Raw genomic sequence first — 22,320 nt, 5'->3', positions numbered from 1 at the left:
TTTAAAAAAATAATAATAACAATTATCATAAAATTTTATATTATTACAAAAATAAAGTTTACTTTTTTTTTTTTTTAACAAAATGAACAAATAAAAAATCTTCATCATTATTACAATTAATATGTTTTTTTTTAAAATGTAGGATAAAATTAGGTGGCTACAAACACCAAAGATCGTCTTTTACTCTGAATTCTTGTTGATGTTTGTCAATTATATTTTACTTTCATCATTGCTCAATATTTGATTTTGCTTCCTTAATTAAAATCAATTTAATTATAAAAAGCTAAACAAAAATTGTTCCTTGATCCTTGAGGATGACTCTCAACTTTTACAACTCGTTTTACTATATTATAATTTGATTGTGTGTGCTTGCACGTTTGAACACATCAATCCTCGTGCCCAACCCTCGTCAATTGACCCAAAAGCTATACATTGTAGGGGATTAAAGACAATATTCATGAATCTCTTATACCATCTTAAATTATCAATTGACCCAAAAGCTTAAACATATGAGAGAAGATAAATTTAATATTATATAACTTAACTAACTCTTATCTCAAAGTCAAACTAAGCTCAGATGATTTCATAGAAATTGAAAATTCAATCTCTTTTTCAGTCGTTGTCCTACTGAAAAAAGAATGGACTCTCAAGCTAGATCTAGGATATCTGAATTGGCATATAGGGTGGGGGTCGAGTGAACTTAATTTGGTTTTGTTTTCTTCTTTCTCCTCCGTTTTCCCTCTTATTGGTGATACATCTGCTCATATTTTTAGAGAGGGGAGAGGGAAGGGGATCGAGGGAATTAACATAAACATAAGAAAATCTTAATTTCAGTTCCATATGATTTGGTTCAAGTTTTTTCACCTTTAAAAATTTGTTACATTCTTAAAATGCCAATGACAAATTTGCCAAAAACAAAAAGAGAAAAGTCGAAGAACAAGACTTGATTATATAACTAATTAATATATTGAGACGTATTTAATTAATTATTTTGATAAAATTTTGAGGACCCCATGGATGAGAGAATTTTTTATATTTAAGAAATGGTAGAAAAATATAATTAATTCTTCAACTAGCGAAGATATTTTTAATAACTCAACTATTTAATAGATAAATTAAAAAAGAAAAAGAAAAAGAAAAAGAAAAAGAAAAAGAAAAAGAAGAAGAAGAATCTGAAAACTCCTATGAGAAACAAATCTCAAGGGAAGGGTAAGAAGCAATAACCGTCTTGTCTAATCTTATATAATGTGCAATTTGGAAGATAGTTTCACAATGAGACAAAGGTTTGATTAAAATCTTCTTGTCGGAAAAGAAATAAAATAAATATTTGATTTAAATTTCGTTGTTCATGTTTGTTTTGCTTTTGGTCCCATGATCGAATCTTATATAAGGTGAAGGATGTGTTTTTTGTGTTGTAAACTTGAGGAGCAAAACCATACCTCACCAAATAAATAAATAAATAAATAAATAAATAAATAAATAAATAAATAAATAAATAAATAAATAAATAATTATAATATTAAGACAAAATAACGAAAGTAATTAAAATATATTATACACATGGGACCGAAGGAATCAAAACTTGAGAGACCAATTTTGGTGATGTTTTGCAACTACATACTTCACAAATGTTGATATTTTCCATATTTTCAAAATTAAATACAAATCTTCTCTTTATATAAAAATTTTAAAACTTCAAATAGGAAAACAATCAGTTAAAAATATGAGCTTTGGCAACGAAGATATACAGTTAGTTATAGGTGATAATTTTAGAAATTGTTGTGGGCATTATGGGATGACAAGAAAATGCAAAGCACGTGTGGGGTTCTTTGCTATAAATTTGATGATTTGTTTCTCCATTATCCTTCCAAACACAACTTTAAAACTTTGCTATAAAGTTAAAATTTTCTTTTTCTTTCAAAAAAACCCTCCACAAATTGGTGTTTAATGTCTGGGTAATCTTACGATTAGTTAGTTTTTTATGACGTAAACTAAAATGATTTTTAGCAGTTACGAATCTCCTTGCGAATCTTTTTTATTTCATTTGTGTTAGTTCAATCTTTAACTTAATTAACATTCATGGATACGTGTGCCATTTTATTAACTAAAACATAATGGCAAAGGTGCATGTAAGGGATAGGGGGATTCGAACCACAACCCTTGTACTTACTAGTACGCTTAGATATTAGTCGACCTAAGCTAATCTCTTGTTTACATAAGATGATTAAGCATTTATACCAAAAATAATAAATGAATGATTTTTTGAGAATATAAAAGGTTCATATTATTAATGAGATTTTGAAGGGTTATATATGAATTAAATTGATTTGTGTTTTTTGATTTTTATATTAAATTGTGTCCATTGAATTCTTTGGAAGTTTATAGAAGTTATGGGAGTTAAAATATTTATGGTTTCTTAACCATTAAAATTCCATTGTCACAAAAAATTACTTTCTCCGCACATGTGTCATCCACAATATCCTTTCTCTTCTAACAAAGTAGTAGCAGAGCCTTGCCACCAATTTGAGAGTAAAAAATCTGGCCAAAGGTGGAATGAATTCGCCTCAATTACCGATGCTTATGAAATATAACAAGCTGTGACAATTGGAGCATCAAGATAAAAGTGTTACTAGGAGCGTAAGATTTGTGAGAGATCAGTTTCCAAGAGGTGAAAGTTGGAGCCAATGCTAAAAGAGACAAGAAAGGACAAGAAGGCCCTCTATATTATGTACCAATTAGTTGACGAAGATACATTTAAGATCATTTGCGATGCTAAAACATTAAGGTAACATGGGACAAGCTCTAAACAACTCATAGAGGAGCTGAATGAGTTAAAAAGGTATGCTTACAAACTTTACGTGATGAGTTTGAATCATTACGAATGAAAAAGACAGAGATGATAGAAGTGTATCACACCAAAATAATGATTGTTGTCAACCAATTAAGATGGAACGATGAAGAAATCGAGGATGTTCATGACATGGAAAAGCCTAAGTACTAAGTCTAAGCCTAAAGCAATCATTTCATAACATGGAACTTTTGCATAACTTTTGGAAGATATGATCCATAGCCATAGACGGTATTAAACATCTTCGTCCTAAGACGGAACAGTCAATAGGAAATAATTTTCAATGTAATCTTCCTCCTTTAAGGCATAAAAATATATCATTCATGATGACTCATAAACTATAGGCTCGTCAGCCTTACCATCAGTATGGAGTTAACCACATGTATACAATAGGTCTCATGGAATACTCGAGTTAGGATAAAACATATTGAAAAACATTGAAACATTTCCTTTGCTTTCTTAAATAATCATTCAAACATAGCATAGGTTGAGAAATTAGTTCAACAATAATTTATCATAAAACATGTCTTTGAACACTAACTTATAAATCATGTTTTATAAACATCTTTTAAATCAATGTGTCACTCACTGTACTTGAACTGATACTTAGTTGAAAAATTCCTTTGAAGTCTCATTGACCTAAAAATATCACATTTAGTCCTTAATTAAACCTTTGGTGAAGAAAATATCCAAAACTTTCCTTAAAATTTTCCAAAAGTAGCAAAACAACCCAAAAACAGCCCAAAATGGCCTTCTGACACCCAATAGCATGGTGGTTGGGATTGGCTCGCGTGCATGGCTTGAGGGAACTTGCCGCGTGCTAACCTCCTTGAGGGGTGTCGCGCGCTGTGTGCTAATCATAATGAGGTGCTGCATGTCACAATCACAACTTTTCAAGTACGGACGGACGATTATGCGACACTTGTTCTAACTTGGTGAACAAGTCAGCCGTCTAAAATCCAAAAGTCGCAGACAATTCCTACTACAAAAATAGACTCTCTTGACAGTTTTAAACTGTCAAGAATCATTATTCTTGACGGTTTTAAAACCTTCATTGAAGCCAATGTCAAGACTGTCAAAGTTCTTGACAGTTGGTAAAACCGTCAAGAATAGTGAACATTGATAGTTTTAAACCATCAAGTATATAAATTTTTGTGACAGTTTAAAACCGTCAAGAGTGCAAATGTTCATGATAGTTTAGAACCGTAAAAAATATGAGTATTCATGACAAAAACCGTTAAGAATATGAATATTTATGACATTTGATAACCGTCAAGAGTATGCTTTTTCATGACATTTATAAACCGTCAGCATTTTTTTACTTTTTTTTTAACTGTAATTCAATTATATTTTTGTTTATGTATTATGCTCCAATTTGTCTTATATAGTGGTCCAACAATTGTTCCATAAATATATATAAACAAGAATATTCATCAAATATAAAACCTTTCACCATATCATTTCCAAAACTTTGCAAATATTCCTATCATTTACAAAACCAATATACAATTCCTTCGGAGTTTCATAATGGCTACAACAACAAAGTTTCAAAACAATTCACCTATCATTCCCCCTCTATATGAATAATTCACCTATGAACAAATAACCTATCAACAAAGTTTCAATATGGCTACCACAACAAAAAGTTTCAAAAGTATACCAATTAACCCCCTCCATATGAATAATTAAAATAATCAGCCACAACAAAAAGTTTCCTGCTTCAAAATCACAAATAAGTCACAACCATAGATACGAACCCAAAAAATCAGCCAACTCAACCCGTACCTCATCTAACTCAGCCTGTGAATATGGTTTTCGTGTATCAATCTATAAACATGCAAAATAAATGAATTAGTATTCATGAAAATTACTATTCCCGTAAAAGACCAAAGTCGATGAGCTTCATATCGACATCTTCACTTCTAGAGGTAAATAGAAAATTCTGTAGAGTATAGAGTTTCCACTATGAGTAACAAAGGGGAGGTACAAAATGACCACAAGAAGTAACCCTTCTCCTTTTTTTTTTTTTGTTTTTTTGGGTAATCATCAAGAAGCTTTCCCTAATTGCATGAAGTGAAGTATGATACAAATATCGCAAATGCATACACCATTACTTCTTTAGAACAATGCCGTATAATGAGTTTCAAGCTATGATCCTAGATTTTGCAAGGGAAAGAAAACAACTCATCCTCACAATACGAAACCAAAAAGTAAGGAAAGTTCATTATGACCCAAGCTTTCTAAAATTTAGTTGCAAGAAAAGAAAAGGTAAGCTTATACTCCACTAAAATTACAATTTATAAAAGAAAATAAAAATGTAAATAATGACCTCAGGCTTTAAGCACTACAAAAAATAACAAATACGATGGCTAACGAAAAAGACACAACAATTAAGGTTTTGAAATCTTTTAACTACTCAAGAATGTATCTAATCCAAATATGCCTGACTTTTAAATAATTTGGATACAAAAAAAAATTATTTGTGAAGCATTAACTGAAATCAAGATAATCATGTAACGCCCAACAATTCGATTTCTCTTTTGGGTTTTGTCCATTGTCATTAATGTTAAGTGAGGTTATGGAAATTTTAGATTTATTGGAAGAACCTTACCATTTGGATTTTCTTGAGTAATTAAAGTTGGGAATCCTCATTTGTTTAGGATAATAAGTATCATTTTTCCATTTATTTATTTATCTTATTAATTTAATTTTATTTTGTTGGAAATAATTAGGGAAGCCCATATTAAACTAAAGTTGGTTGTTTTGGTGAGATTTGGAGAGAGAGAGAGGAGGGGTTGTTTTGGGTTTTTTAAAAGGAAAAGAAAAGAGTCAATTTTCTTATAAAAAGGCCTTGGGACTCGTGCGTAAAGAGGAAGAGGAAAAAAAATTTCAAAGAAAGAAAGAGGGGAAAAGAAAAAAAGAAAAAAAAAAAAAGGAAAATTTTTTATTATTGAAACCCTAGCCGCCGCACGCCGCCGCACGCCGCCGCCGCGAACCCGAGCCGCCAAGCACCCCCTCTCTGTTCAGCAGCGCAGCCGAGCCGCAGTCGAAACCGAGCCGTCGCCGAGCTTCCAGCCGCGTCGGAAGAATTGTCCAAGCCGATCTGCGCAGCCGAGCGTCCGTCGGAGCAGCCGTCTCTCACACGCCGAAGCCGAGTCGAAGCCACCTTCGCGCGTCCGCAGCCAACCCGTCAGCCAGCCGAGTCGCGCCGCTTCGATCCGACGTAAGCGCAGCCGAAACGCAAGTCTGTAGCCGTCGCCGAGCGAAGCCGCGGTAGCCGGACCACCAGCAGCCGCCGCGCCACCCGAAATCCGGAAGCCGACGCCTCGCGCGCAAAGATCCGACCGAAGACCCGCCCCGCGACCCGAACCGTCGCGCGCCACCTTCCGGAACCCGACCCGCGCCCGCGTGCATCCGTGCGCGAGCCGCGTCCGCGTGTGAAGCCGCGCCGCGCGCTTCTGCGTAGCCGAGCCGCGTCTCCCTCCTGTTGCAAGCCGAGCCGCACGCGTAATCCCTGTGCCGAGCCGAGCCGCGCCTGCGCCAAGCCGAGCCGGTCCCTGTCCTCTTCCAGCCGAGCCGCCAAGACTAATTTGGCTCCATCCACCTAAATTTTGGTAATTTAATTAATTATTGCGGCATTTTCCAGTAAGACTTCATGCCTCGGACGTTAATTAAATTAATTTGGGACTTAATTAAATTATTTTCCTTAAGGGACGTCTTGGACCAAGTAATTGCTGCAGCGCGGGATTTCTTCAGTAGGGGCTCGAGCACTGCAACCTCCTTCTAGGGTAAGTCATTTCAAATGAGTCTTGAACCGTTAGTCTTTGGTGACCTAATTACGAATCTTGGCATATTAGACAGTTAGGACCTCGTCGCTTGGAAAGCGTACTGCCTCGCGGTTAGGACTCTACAAGTAAATCTCCAGGTAAGAGATTCTACTACTAGCTTCACGTTTAGAAGTATGAGACTATGTATGCCCGACTTTTCATGTTAAGGATTAGACAGTACGTTGCCTGAGATAAATGTTAGTATGATGCAAATGACGATATAGTTATACTATAGCCTGTTATGTGTGGCAAGAGCTGTCATGGCTACGACGAATGTCGGGACGGAAAGTGTAGAGATGATTTATGTGACATGTTATATGTGGATGCCATGTGTATGTATACTGCAATTAGGGTACCTGTTAGCTTAGTCTGTTAGAGTCGTACCTGCATGGGTGTCCTTCGGGATCACCACCTATTGAGGACTGTGTGGGTCGACGGGACACCAGTCTAGCATGGATATAGATATGACTCGAGTGACTCGACGGGGTCCTCGCATCCCGACTGTCCTAGGTGTCCCCCGGGGCACCGAAGACCAGAGTTACGTTCCTACGGGAGCGCATGATTGCACGTGTTCGGGAACGTGCCAGAGATTGGGTACCAGTTATCAGGACTCTAACAGGAAGTTAACAGGCACCTAGTGGGACTAGTAGTGGGTCCCTTACTGAGTATTTTTATACTCACTCTCTCCATTTTATGTTTTCAGGTAGAGGACGAGGCAAGGGCAAGGGCAAGCTGGCGAGCGACCCGAAGTGAGACCGTGAAGGGCCATAGGGACTACCGCTTCCGCTTATTCTTATTTCAGATTTTCGCATTTGAATTTGAGTACTTTTCATCACTTACCATCTTTTATGTAGATAGGGCCCGAGTAGGACTTCAGAACGCTTTTACATTTTTGCATGACAACCTTGTTTAAATTTTATAAATGAAATTTCTTAAACCGTATGCGTTTTAGAATTTTTATGACTTAAACCACTTGTTCTATATTTGGTAATGACTTCGATTCAGTATAAGGAGTTGGGTCGTTACAGTTGGTATCAGAGCACAGTGTTTTAGGTTCTGTAGACTGACCTACGATGTAAGTCATTTTTTTTGTTTTGGTTTACTTCACCCTATGGCTATACGGTCCTTCGGCACTCGCCAGGTATGTCTAAAGCCTTGCTAATGTTAAGATTACAATTTTGCCTGAATAGTCTAAGACCTAGAAATAAGGTGTTAAGTTCTTGTGGTGAAAAGTTTGTTGGTGAATTTTAGGGAGAATGCCGCCGCGTAGGGGTGCACGCCGAGGAGGTGGTAGGGAAGGCAGAGGAGCCGGTCGTGGCCAGCCGGAGGCGCCACCTGTTGCACCGGCAGTCGACCCAAACGCACCGGTCACCCAGGCGGACCTCGCCGCGATGGAGCAGCGTTATCAGGACATGCTGCAAGCTGCTTTGGCGCCTTTCCTTGCCGCCCAGCAGAACCAGGCCGCCCCCGCTCAGGCCCAGGCCGCCCCTGTTCAGGCCCAGGCCGTCGCTCCTCCAGCCCCTGAGGAAGCTCAACCAGTACCAGTTCAACTGTCGGCCGAGGCGAAACACTTATGGGATTTCAGGAAGTATAATCCCAAGACCTTTGACGGATCCATGGACAACCCCACAAAGGCCCAAATGTGGTTGACGTCCATAGAGACTATTTTCCGGTACATGAAGTGCCCAGAAGACCAGAAGGTGCAGTGCGCAGTCTTCTTCTTGGAGGACAGGGGTACCGCCTGGTGGGAGACCGCTGAGAGAATGCTGGGGGGCGATGTCAGCAAAATAACCTGGGAACAGTTCAAGGAGAACTTCTATGCTAAGTTCTTCTCTGCCAATGTGAAGCACACCAAGCTGCAAGAGTTCCTAAACTTGGAGCAAGGCGACATGACGGTGGAGCAGTACGACGCCGAGTTCGATATGCTGTCCCGCTTTGCTCCCGACATGGTAAGGGATGAGGCTGCCAGGACGGAGAAATTCGTTAGAGGACTCAGGCTAGACCTTCAGGGCATTGTCAGAGCCCTCCGCCCAGCCACGCATGCTGATGCACTACGTATAGCACTGGATTTGAGCCTGCCTGAGAGAGCCGATCCGTCTAAGGCTGCCGGCAGAGGGTCAGCCTTGGGACAGAAGAGAAAGGTTGAGACGCAGCCTGACGTAGCACCGCAGCGAACACTGAGGTCAGGAGGTGTCTTCCAGAGACACCGACGGGAGCTTGCAGCAGCCGGGAGGACTCTGAGAGAGCTACCCGCTTGTACTACCTGCGGGAGAGTCCACGGAGGTCGTTGCTTAGCTGGAAGTGGAGTCTGCTTCAGATGTAGACAACCGGGGCACACTGCTGATGTGTGTCCTCGGAAACCCTTTGAGACGACACCGCCCCAGCCTTCTGCGTCCCAGCAGGGGAGAGTTTTCGCCACCACCCGGCAGGAGGCCGAGCGAGCTGGCACAGTGGTGACAGGTACGCTCCCAATTTTGGGGCATTATGCTTTTGTGCTATTTGACTCTGGGTCATCCCACTCGTTTATATCCTCCGTTTTCGTTCAGCATGTGGGTTTGGAGGTAGAGCCTTTGGGTAGTGTTTTGTCGGTTTCTACTCCATCGGGGGAGGTCCTGTTGTCCAAAGAACAAATAAAGGCATGTCGGGTAGAGATAGCGAATCGTATGTTAGACGTGACATTGCTAGTGTTAGACATGCAGGATTTTGACGTGATACTAGGCATGGATTGGCTGTCAGCCAACCATGCAAATATAGACTGTTTTGGCAAGGAAGTTGTCTTTAACCCTCCCTCCGAGGCTAGCTTCAAGTTCAGGGGGGCAGGCATGGTATGTATACCCAAGGTCATCTCAGCCATGAAGGCTAGTAAACTACTCAGCCAGGGAACTTGGGGCATCTTGGCAAGCGTAGTGGATATTAGAGAGCCAGAAGTTTCCCTATCGTCTGAACCAGTGGTGAGAGAGTACCCCGACGTTTTCCCAGACGAACTCCCAGGACTTCCGCCTCCCAGAGAAGTAGATTTCGCCATCGAGTTAGAGCCGGGCACTGCCCCTATCTCGAGGGCCCCTAACAGAATGGCTCCAGCCGAGCTAAAGGAGTTGAAGGTCCAGTTACAGGAGTTGCTGGACAAAGGCTTCATCCGGCCCAGTGTGTCGCCTTGGGGAGCCCCAGTATTGTTCGTGAAGAAGAAGGATGGGTCGATGCGCCTTTGTATTGACTACCGAGAGCTGAACAAGGTGACAGTCAAAAACCGCTACCCCTTGCCCAGGATTGACGACCTGTTCGATCAGTTGCAGGGAGCCACTGTCTTTTCCAAGATCGACCTGCGATCAGGCTATCACCAGTTGAGGATTAGGGACGGTGACATTCCCAAGACGGCCTTTCGATCGAGGTACGGACATTACGAATTCGTTGTGATGTCTTTCGGCTTGACTAACGCTCCTGCAGTATTCATGGATTTGATGAACAGGGTGTTTAAGGACTTTCTAGACTCGTTCGTCATAGTCTTCATTGACGACATCCTCATTTACTCAAAAACTGAGGCTGAGCACGAGGAGCACTTACACCAGGTTTTGGAGACCCTTCGAGCCAACAAGTTGTATGCCAAGTTCTCCAAGTGTGAATTCTGGTTAAGGAAGGTGACGTTTCTTGGCCACGTGGTTTCCAGTGAGGGAGTTTCAGTAGATCCCGCAAAGATTGAAGCGGTGACCAACTGGACTCGACCGTCCACGGTTAGTGAAATTCGAAGTTTTCTGGGCTTGGCAGGTTACTACAGGAGGTTCGTGGAAGACTTCTCACGTATAGCCAGCCCGTTGACCCAGTTGACCAGAAAGGGAACCCCTTTTGTCTGGAGCCCAGCCTGCGAGAGGAGCTTTCAGGAGCTCAAACAGAAGCTAGTGACTGCACCGATCCTGACAGTGCCCGATGGTTCGGGAAACTTTGTAATCTATAGCGACGCCTCCAAGAAGGGACTGGGCTGTGTCCTGATGCAGCAAGGTAAGGTAGTTGCTTATGCCTCCCGCCAGTTGAAGATCCATGAGCAGAACTACCCTACCCATGACTTGGAGTTGGCAGCTGTAGTCTTTGCACTGAAGATATGGAGGCACTATCTGTACGGCGAGAAGATTCAGATTTACACCGACCATAAGAGCCTGAAGTACTTCTTCACTCAGAAGGAGTTGAACATGAGGCAGAGGAGGTGGCTCGAGTTGGTGAAAGACTACGACTGCGAGATCCTATACCACCCAGGCAAAGCAAATGTAGTGGCTGACGCGCTGAGTAGGAAAGTGGCACATTCAGCAGCGCTAATCACCAAGCAGACCCCCTTACTCAGGGATTTTGAGAGAGCCGAGATTGCAGTCTCAGTAGGTGAGGTTACCGCACAGTTGGCTCAGTTGGCAGTTCAGCCAACCTTGAGGCAAAAGATCATTGCTGCTCAGCTGAATGACCCTTACTTGGCAGAGAAGCGTCGTGTGGTAGAGACAGAACAAGGTGAAGACTTCTCCATATCCTCTGACGATGGCCTTATGTTTGAGGGACGCCTGTGTGTGCCGGAAGACAGCGCAGTTAAGACGGAGCTTTTGACTGAGGCTCACAGTTCCCCGTTTACCATGCATCCTGGGAGTACGAAGATGTACCAGGACTTAAGGAGTGTCTATTGGTGGAGGGGCATGAAGAGGGATGTGGCAGACTTTGTCAGTAGATGCTTGGTGTGCCAGCAGGTGAAGGCACCTAGGCAGCATCCAGCAGGGTTGTTGCAACCCTTGAGTGTGCCAGGGTGGAAGTGGGAGAGTGTGTCGATGGATTTTATTACGGGACTGCCCAAGACCCTAAGGGGCTACACGGTGATCTGGGTTGTGGTCGACAGACTCACGAAGTCGGCCCATTTCGTGCCAGGGAAATCCACTTACACTGCCAGTAAGTGGGGGCAGCTATATATGACAGAGATTGTGAGACTACATGGAGTACCCGTATCCATCATTTCAGACAGAGACGCCCGTTTCACATCGAAGTTCTGGAAAGGACTTCAACTTGCATTAGGTACGAGGTTGGACTTCAGCACGGCATTCCACCCTCAGACTGATGGTCAGACAGAGAGATTGAACCAGATTTTGGAAGACATGCTGCGAGCCTGCGTGCTAGAGTTTTCAGGAAGTTGGGACTCCCATCTGCATCTGATGGAGTTCGCCTATAACAATAGCTACCAGGCCACTATCGGTATGGCACCGTTCGAGGCTCTGTATGGCAAGTGCTGTAGATCCCCTGTCTGCTGGGGCGAGGTTGGAGAGCAGAGGATGCTAGGCCCCGAGTTAGTGCAGACGACCAACGCAGCCATACAGAAGATCCGAGCTCGTATGCTGACAGCCCAGAGCAGACAGAAGAGTTACGCTGATGTACGACGTAAGGACCTCGAGTTTGAAGTGGGAGATATGGTCTTTCTGAAGGTTGCACCCATGAAGGGTGTTCTGAGGTTCGCGAAGAAGGGGAAGCTGAGTCCACGCTTCGTAGGGCCGTTCGAGATATTGGAGCGGATTGGCCCCGTGGCTTACCGCTTGGCGCTACCCCCATCTTTTGCTGCAGTGCACGACGTATTCCATATCTCCATGCTGAGGAAATATGTCGCAGACCCAACACATGTGGTGGACTTCGAACCACTGCAGATTAGCGAGAACTTGAGCTACGAGGAGCAGCCTGTCGAGGTCTTGGCAAGGGAGGTCAAGAAGCTTCGCAGTCGAGAAATTCCACTGGTCAAAATCCTTTGGCAGAACCATGGAGTGGAAGAGGCCACGTGGGAGAAAGAAGAGGATATGAGAGCCCAGTACCCCGAGCTGTTCGAGGATCAGAACTTTCGAGGACGAAAGTTTTTTTTAGGAGGGAAGATTGTAACGCCCAACAATTCGATATCTCTTTTGGGTTTTGTCCATTGTCATTAATGTTAAGTGAGGTTATGGAAATTTTAGATTTATTGGAAGAACCTTACCATTTGGATTTTCTTGAGTAATTAAAGTTGGGAATCCTCATTTGTTTAGGATAATAAGTATCATTTTTCCATTTATTTATTTATCTTATTATTTTAATTTTATTTTGTTGGAAATAATTAGGGAAGCCCATATTAAACTAAAGTTGGTTGTTTTGGTGAGATTTGGAGAGAGAGAGAGGAGGGGTTGTTTTGGGTTTTTTAAAAGGAAAAGAAAAGAGTCAATTTTCTTATAAAAAGGCCTTGGGACTCGTGCGTAAAGAGGAAGAGGAAAAAAAATTTCAAAGAAAGAAAGAGGGGAAAAGAAAAAAAGAAAAAAAAAGGGAAAAATTTTTATTATTGAAACCCTAGCCGCCGCACGCCGCCGCCGCGAACCCGAGCCGCCAAGCACCCCCTCTCTGTTCAGCAGCGCAGCCGAGCCGCAGTCGAAACCGAGCCGTCGCCGAGCTTCCAGCCGCGTCGGAAGAATTGTCCAAGCCGATCTGCGCAGCCGAGCGTCCGTCGGAGCAGCCGTCTCTCACACGCCGAAGCCGAGTCGAAGCCACCTTCGCGCGTCCGCAGCCAACCCGTCAGCCAGCCGAGTCGCGCCGCTTCGATCCGACGTAAGCGCAGCCGAAACGCAAGTCTGTAGCCGTCGCCGAGCGAAGCCGCGGTAGCCGGACCACCAGCAGCCGCCGCGCCACCCGAAATCCGGAAGCCGACGCCTCGCGCGCAAAGATCCGACCGAAGACCCGCCCCGCGACTCGAACCGTCGCGCGCCACCTTCCGGAACCCGACCCGCGCCCGCGTGCATCCGTGCGCGAGCCGCGTCCGCGTGTGAAGCCGCGCCGCGCGCTTCTGCGTAGCCGAGCCGCGTCTCCCTCCTGTTGCAAGCCGAGCCGCACGCGTAATCCCTGTGCCGAGCCGAGCCGCGCCTGCGCCAAGCCGAGCCGGTCCCTGTCCTCTTCCAGCCGAGCCGCCAAGACTAATTTGGCTCCATCCACCTAAATTTTGGTAATTTAATTAATTATTGCGGCATTTTCCAGTAAGACTTCATGCCTCGGACGTTAATTAAATTAATTTGGGACTTAATTAAATTATTTTCCTTAAGGGACGTCTTGGACCAAGTAATTGCTGCAGCGCGGGATTTCTTCAGTAGGGGCTCGAGCACTGCAACCTCCTTCTAGGGTAAGTCATTTCAAATGAGTCTTGAACCGTTAGTCTTTGGTGACCTAATTACGAATCTTGGCATATTAGACAGTTAGGACCTCGTCGCTTGGAAAGCGTACTGCCTCGCGGTTAGGACTCTACAAGTAAATCTCCAGGTAAGAGATTCTACTACTAGCTTCACGTTTAGAAGTATGAGACTATGTATGCCCGACTTTTCATGTTAAGGATTAGACAGTACGTTGCCTGAGATAAATGTTAGTATGATGCAAATGACGATATAGTTATACTATAGCCTGTTATGTGTGGCAAGAGCTGTCATGGCTACGACGAATGTCGGGACGGAAAGTGTAGAGATGATTTATGTGACATGTTATATGTGGATGCCATGTGTATGTATACTGCAATTAGGGTACCTGTTAGCTTAGTCTATTAGAGTCGTACCTGCATGGGTGTCCTTCGGGATCACCACCTATTGAGGACTGTGTGGTCCGACGGGACACCAGTCTAGCATGGATATAGATATGACTCGAGTGACTCGACGGGGTCCTCGCATCCCGACTGTCCTAGGTGTCCCCCGGGGCACCGAAGACCAGAGTTACGTTCCTACGGGAGCGCATGATTGCACGTGTTCGGGAACGTGCCAGAGATTGGGTACCAGTTATCAGGACTCTAACAGGAAGTTAACAGGCACCTAGTGGGACTAGTAGTGGGTCCCTTACTGAGTATTTTTATACTCACTCTCTCCATTTTATGTTTTCAGGTAGAGGACGAGGCAAGGGCAAGGGCAAGCTGGCGAGCGACCCGAAGTGAGACCGTGAAGGGCCATAGGGACTACCGCTTCCGCTTATTCTTATTTCAGATTTTCGCATTTGAATTTGAGTACTTTTCATCACTTACCATCTTTTATGTAGATAGGGCCCGAGTAGGACTTCAGAACGCTTTTACATTTTTGCATGACAACCTTGTTTAAATTTTATAAATGAAATTTCTTAAACCGTATGCGTTTTAAAATTTTTATGACTTAAACCACTTGTTCTATATTTGGTAATGACTTCGATTCAGTATAAGGAGTTGGGTCGTTACAAATCATCCCAAATTTTCTAATTCTGCTTTCTCAAATTCTATAATCATAGTTTCATACTATCAACTGCATAAGAGTCAGCAAGCTTACATGGATCCAACAAGAGGAAAAAGTGATAATCTTTCTTGAACTTCATATATTTCCTCTTCCTTCAATATCTGACACTGAACATTACAAAAAGAAATGATTTCTCATTATTGATTAATGGTAACAATCATAACTAAGGAAGCTTAATCAAGTAATCATCAAGTCAACTATTACCATATATAAACCAGTAACATAGGAGTGTAGGTAAAAGTAATAGAAAATGTTCAAACCATAAATCAATTAAAACTCAAACATATGCATAGCCTACTTTAATGTTATAAGCTAGAAATCAAACACAAGAATCTGTAACTCCTGATTCCACCTTAATGTCAGATTAATGGTAGCTAAGCCTTGACAATGAGGTGGAGTTTCAGTCACTTAAGAGTTGATCATAGTTAAGTAGTTAACAGAATGAGTTGCTTGTCTATGTGCAAAAAATTAAAGAGGATTTTACATCACTTGTTATTTTCACCTAAGTTGTTGTTTTGATTAGTAACAAATCCAAGTCTAGAACCCATTTCACGTTTCCATTAACATAGAACAATTTCTAGAATATGATAAAGTCAACCTATTTTCCAGATAAAATAGGGTGAGATGAAGAAAGATAAAATAGAGTGGATTAGGTAATCAGATTTTAAAAGTTCAAAATACAATACATATGAAGATGCCTTACGCTTGTTGGGATATAAAACGAAATCTGGTGCCAAAACCTGCAACAAAGAGTTCACTCAAATCATAATGAGCGTACCATCTTCAATAGGTCACTTGGGATGGATAATATATAAGGGAACAAGCCAAGAATATTCCTTGCTACATGATCTCCATCCCTAATGGGTCAACAAAGTATAGTGAAGAGGCACTGTCTTCTAGATGATTGATTGGAATTTAGATTTCCACATCTACTTTCTAAAAGAAAACTGATTAGAACATATACTATAAATACAACAACTACATTTTCATATTCAAGTAACTTCTCAGACGATTCAGAGAAAAACATAGCTAATACACATAATTTGAGGTCAAAGCATTAGTAAGTTTCGGTGCATATAGCTATTTTTTATTTCAAAAAATAATAAAAAAAGAATTGGTAGAATGTAGAATCAGGAGGCAGGAGCAGTTGTAAAACCCTGTTGGTGTATTAAAACTCAACAATGAAGGAAGATATTTTAAATATAACTCAATAGGGAACTCAACAATTTCCATAAAGATATAGCTTAAATGAAATAACGTTCAACATTTTCTCATTGATGAATGGAAAAAACCAAAGCTAATCCTCCAAAGCATATAATCAAGAATGCCTGCTTTGTGCATCTTTTGATAACCATATGGTATCTATACGTTAAAATAATAATAAATAATTAAGAAACAAGACAAGAGAAAACAAAAAATAAAAGCTACCTTCAAACCCACATGGATACATCTTGGAAGCATCTCTATTTCATTTAAAAGGTCATAGGTAGGAATTCTACCACTAACATGCGACGTAGTATTCTGAAATGAACTTAAGTCATACTTAGAAGAAAAGGACAGAACATTATAAGATAAAAAAAATGTAATTACGAAATTATATTCAGAAGTCGTGTTCTAATCTAGACAGCAGAATCAGACTGTTGACTACAAAATATTGGGCGCTTAATCAGCAATCTCTACCGAGTTATATATTCCCCTCCCAAAGGCCAAATACAAAAACAAAATTGACAAACACACACAAATGACAAGCAAGAAGAGAGGAGAGAGATGCATACTTTGTTCTGACCACCAACATCCCATACGGTGAAGCTGATGTTCTTATATTCCACAGTCTCCACATTAAATCTTGATAAATAAACACAGTATTATAAAAAAACATCCTGATAAATAAATAACAAAGCAACTCCATGGCCTATATTATATGATTTGAAATAGTATTTCAACATAATGCAAGGAATATATCAAGTTGCGTGCAATTAATATCCTAATACTAAGCACAGAGCCATCGACACCTAAAACACAATCAAAGCTATAGAGAAAAACTTCAATAATTTTCATTTTTCTAAAAAAAGTACAAAACTAAAAAAAAAGAAAAAAATTTCCCAATCCAATGCATGAAAGTGCCACGTGAAGCAATTTCATAAATGAGTAACAATAATACAAATTAACCAATCAAAACTCGACATTTCATGAAAAAAAGGGTTAGTAATCAAAGAACACACCAATTGTAGGAATAGTTTTAACAATTTCTCTGAGCTTCAGCTTGTACAAGATTGTGGTCTTTCCAGCAGCATTAAGACCAACCATCGAAATCCGCATCTCCTTCTTTGCAAAAAGCCTTCTAAAGAGCTTGGTGAAGGTCAATCCCATTTCTCCTTTTCCTTAGCCGGCTATTTTCAATTTGTCTAAGAACCTGAACTGAAACAAAAAGAAACCCACAAAAGTAATCAAATCAAGCAGTCTAACAAACAACAAAAGAGAACAAGAAATCAGGAAAAGATGAACAAATATCAGTTAGAAGTATCGAAAAATCGAGATCCCCATCACAAAATCTGTAAAAGATGAAAAAAAAAGCTGAAGAGATTACAAAAGCGATAAGAAATTAACTAGAGAAAAGAAATGTTATATGTAGAAAGCTATAGGTTCAGTTTTAGATGGAGAGAAAAGAATGAACCACCTAACGGTTTAACTAGCTAGAAAAGATAAATATTTGAGATGGACTACAACAATTAAGGAAGATTGAAAAGAGGCAATAACATATGGTTGTCCAATTAACCTTAAAAAATAGTTCCAATATGGATGACAAAACCTTTTCTGAAAGTGCAGAAGGAGAGTGGCAGCGTTCAGATGGAGCACTTAATCGAGCACGGGGAGTGATGGCAGCATTCGACGTTCGACATTTACCGAGCAGGGGAGTGACGTTCGACGTTCGGCGTTTGGTGTTCAGATGGAAGTTAGCGTTTGGCATTCGACGTTCGGTGGCGTTCGACATTCGGTGGCATTCGGGATAGGTGAGCAAGAGAGGTGTCAGTGGCGTTCCACGATGTTCGGCGGTGTTATGAATGGGTGAGTTTGGGATCGTGTAGGTTGTGAGAAAGGAAGACGAAAATTGAGGTTTTGTGTGGAAGGAAAGGGAAAAAGTAAAAAGAAAGGGGAAAATTAGGTTTTGTTTAAAGAAAAATTAAGTTTTTTTTTAAAATTATTTAGTAATTCTTGACGTTTTTAAAACGGCAAGGAAAAGTATCTTACTTGAAGTTTAAAAACTGTCAAGAAATTTAAAAATTACTCCCCTCCGCCTTTTCATAAAAATTCTTGACGTTTTAAAACGTTAAGAATTTAATCGATATTACTTGATATTTTTAAAACGTCAAGGATAAGTACATATCATTTGACGTTTAAAAAACGTTCGAATTTATAAAAATTCTTGACATTTTAAAAACATCAAGAACTTAATAGATAATATTTGACGGTTTTAAAACGTGAAGAAAAAATACATATTACTTGACGTTTCATAACCATCAAGAAAGCTGAAAATTGACTACCCTCCATCTTTTCATAAAAATTCTTAACGGTTTTACTTTTAATTCACCCCTTTCTTGATGTTTTTTCAAAAACCATCAAGAAATTAAAATTGCAACCATCAAGAAAGACTCTTTTTCGAGTAGAACTCGTGGTACAACGTAGCCTCCCTTCACGTTTTGAGAGAAAATGGTTTTATAAAACCTAAGAAAGAAAGAAATTCATTGAAAACATCGTTAAAGAAAGCATTGAAGACTGTTAATTGGAAGGAAAGCTTAGATTGCAGAGAGTACAATAAGGCTAGGTCATGGATTCAATTATTATGTCTCCCCTATAGTACATTTTAAAATATTTTAGCTTTGATAGGCTTGCATATGAAAATGTCAAAACGTCATACTTTAGCTCGACGACAACTAAATGAAAGCAATAAGCTAAACTAAGTACAAAACATCAAGATAAGATGGTTTGAGGATGTTCGAGCATGCGGTCGCGGGTAAATAACGCCTTGGATAAGCATGCTCGTGACATTCTCCCCCACTTAAACAGTTGACGTCCCTATCGACTGGCAAAGTTGGAATTCTTCGATTCTGCTTCTATGCTTCAAGTTCTTCGACACGCTCCCAACTTATTTCTTCCACGGGGAGGTTTTTCCAATTAACCAGGAATTCATGAATTCTCCTCGTGGGTCTTCTACCTTTCCTTACTCTATTAACAAGGATCTTTTCGACTTCTTTCCTTTTCTTTTATTTCAGGTCAACAGATGGTCGAACACAGTCATTGTGCTGCTTGTCATCGGGGTCATGATGGTATGGTTTTAAGTTGCTTACATGAACTATTGGATGGGTTTTTATCCATGTAGGCAACACCACCCTATATGATGTGTTCCCTATCTTCTTAAGGACTTCTACATGCCCCTCATATTTTTGATGAGGCATTGGTATTTATGTCTTCAAAATCAATTTGTAATGCTTTTAGTTTGATTAGGACTTGATCTCTTGCACGATACTCGAGAGACCACCCCTTATTATCAACCCACTTCTTCATATGCTTTGAGGTTTTCTCTAAGAAAGCTCGAGCAATATCTGTAGTCTACTTCCATTCTTTCGTAAAGTTGTGAGCTTGAAGATTCTTCCTTGCATAAGGATGGTCAACAATATGAGGTAGCAATGGTTGTTTTCCTCTCACAATTTCAAAAGGACTCTTCCCTGTTGATGAGTTGGTTTAAGCATTAAAATAAAATTCAGCCACATCTAGTAACTGGACCCAATTCTTTTGTCTTGTATCGAAAAAATGGTTCAAATACTCCTCGAGCATACAATTGAAGTGTTCTATCGGGCCATCAGTCTAAGGGTGGTAGCTTGAGGATATGTTTAGGCTAGTCCCCAAGCAAGTAAATAACTTGGTCCAGAAGGTACCGATGAATCTACGATAACGGTCGCTCACAATGCTTGTCGGGACACCTCACAACTTCACGATATTCTTAAAGAATAGCTATGTAGTCAACTCGACAAAACAAAGATTTGTAATGGGAATGAAAGTGGTGTACTTCGAAAACCGATCAATGATAACTAGGATGGCCTCAAGGTCACCCACTTTCGAAAGATGCGTAATGAAGTCCATAGAGACACTCTCCCACAGTCTCATCAAAACAGGCAAACGTTCGAGAAGTTCAACAACTTTTGCTTTCTCGACTTTATCCTGTTGACAAATGAGGCACATCTTTGTATACTGCATGACATCGTCTCGCATGTTACGCCAAAAGTAGCCTTTATTTAATAACGCATACGTCCTTTACCACCTAGGATGGACTACTCACAGTGTGTCATGACACTCGTGCAGTAACTTTTTTCTCAGGTTCCCTGCTCTTGAAACATATAGTATGTTTCTTTTGATTAACAACAAGTCTTCTTCAACCCAAAACTGTCAGGTTTTTCCAGCTTTGGCTAAAGCAACCACAACTTGGGCGGAGGGATCCTTTGAATGAACTCCCTAATTATGTCAATTTTACTCAAATGCATGGGGGCTAGCATACACAGGACTAGATGCTGGCCTTTACAACTAAATGCATCGGCAGCTTGATTGTTGGTTCCTGTCTTGTGCTCGAATTTAAAGTTGAATTCTGTCAAAAACTCTTGTCACCTCGCTTGCTTAGTAGTCAACTTAGGCTGGCCGAAGAAGTGACAAATGGCATTGTTATCAGATTTCACCAGGAATGGTGATCCTAGTAAATATTGCCTCTAGACCCTCAGACAATGGACCACGACAAGCATTTCCTTCTCGAAGATAGTGTACCTCTCTTTAAATGCTATTAAGCTTATGACTCTTGTAAACTATTAGAAGAGCGTCTTGGGTAAGGACGCCCCCAAGGGAAAAGTCTAATGCGTCGGTCTCAACTATAAACAGCTTAGACAAGCCACTAATCCGAGGATAAGACCCTTCATCATTGTCACCTTTAAGTCGTCAAATGTAGTTTGACATTCGACTGGCCATCTCCAAGCCGTACCTTTGTTCAACAACTCGGTCAATGGTGTGACCCTTCTTAAGTATCCTTCAATGAATTGACGATAGTAATTAGCCAATCCAAGGAAGGAATGTAATTTTGTCACAGAATAGGGGCTCTCCACTTCTTAATGGCTCGTAGCTTGTCTTCGTCCATCCGAATCTTTATGCATTCGATGATGTGATCTAGAAAATTAATATGTTGTTGAGAAAAAATACATTTCTCTTTCTTGACATACAACTTATTCTGTCGGAGCTTATCAAAGAGTAACCGCAGATGGACCTGATTTTCTTCAAGGCTATAGCTGAAAACCATAATGTCATTGAGATAGACCACCACAAATTGATCTAGATATTGTGGAACACTTGATTCATTAAGTTACAAAAGGTTTTGGGGTCATTGGTTAAGTTCAAGGGCAGTACAAGAAATTTGAAGGCCTCATACCTTGTAACACATGTAGTCTCCGATTCATCCCCTTGTGTTATTCAAACTTGATAGTAGCCTGACCGGAGGTCATGCTTCGTGAAGTACTGAGCTCCATTCAATTGGTCGAATAAATCATTTATGATCGAGGGGATATCTATTTCAAACTGTGACTTTGTTTAGAGCTCGGTAGTCTCTGCACAATCGTAGTGTCCCATCTTTCTTCTTTTGACACAATATCAGAGCTCTATAAGACGCTTTCACAGGCTAGAAAAATTCGGTGGCTAATAACTTGTCCAACCATTTCTTGAGCTCAGCTAACATATGTAGAGCCATTCAGTAAGCATTCTTCGCTAGAGGCTTGGTACTTGGGACAAGTTCAATCTCATGATCAATCCCCGTCGAGGAGGCAGTGTCTTCTGCAGTTCAGGTGGCATGATATCAACGTATTTTTTAGAACTTTTTGGATCTCAGTTGGGACAGTTCCTGTTTTTATCTGCTCATCCACCAACAGAACGACCATGAAGGTTGGCTCTTCTCTACTGAGGCCTTTTTTTCAGTTGTAGGGTTGAAATCATTCTCACGCTACTTGGTTGTTTGATTTTCTTTTGAATCACTATCGGGTTACTACTAGTTACTACCATACATTGAGCTAATGGCGTGGGGATGACTTTATGTTGTAAGAGAAATTCCATACCAAGTACTATGTCAAGGTCATCCATACGACCACGACTAAGTCAACATCTCCTTTCCATTCGCTTAATTTTAGGGATACCTTTTTTGATAACCCAACAATTGGCAAGGCTTTGAAGTTCATAGCTTTTATCTTGTCTGTATCCTTCTCAACTTTCAATTCTAATCGACGCACTTGTCGTTTAGAAATGAAGTTGTGAGTTTCACTTGAGTCTACCATTTTTCTCTTTACTGTTTTAGAGTTTATGA

The 22,320-nt window shown here is 41.0% G+C and overlaps 2 long non-coding RNA genes across 2 annotated transcripts; both read left to right on the top strand.

Annotated features, from left to right (window-relative positions):
* The first annotated feature begins 6,210 nt into the window (after positions 1-6,210).
* Positions 6,211-6,773, top strand: LOC127150236 (uncharacterized). The gene is made up of 3 exons (XR_007822407.1): positions 6,211-6,462; positions 6,560-6,636; positions 6,710-6,773. It is a non-coding gene; the product is annotated as an uncharacterized LOC127150236 (long non-coding RNA).
* A 6,636-nt stretch (positions 6,774-13,409) lies between these two features.
* On the top strand, positions 13,410-13,953 carry LOC127150237 (uncharacterized). Its single transcript, XR_007822408.1, has 3 exons — positions 13,410-13,642; positions 13,740-13,816; positions 13,890-13,953. It is a non-coding gene; the product is annotated as an uncharacterized LOC127150237 (long non-coding RNA).
* Positions 13,954-22,320: the final 8,367 nt, after the last annotated feature.

Source organism: Cucumis melo, chromosome 7 (genome assembly GCF_025177605.1).
Source record: "Cucumis melo cultivar AY chromosome 7, USDA_Cmelo_AY_1.0, whole genome shotgun sequence".
Classification (NCBI taxonomy): Eukaryota; Viridiplantae; Streptophyta; class Magnoliopsida; order Cucurbitales; family Cucurbitaceae; genus Cucumis; species Cucumis melo.
The sequence above is the reverse complement of the archived record's forward strand: the minus strand, read 5'-3'. Positions and strand labels throughout refer to the sequence as shown.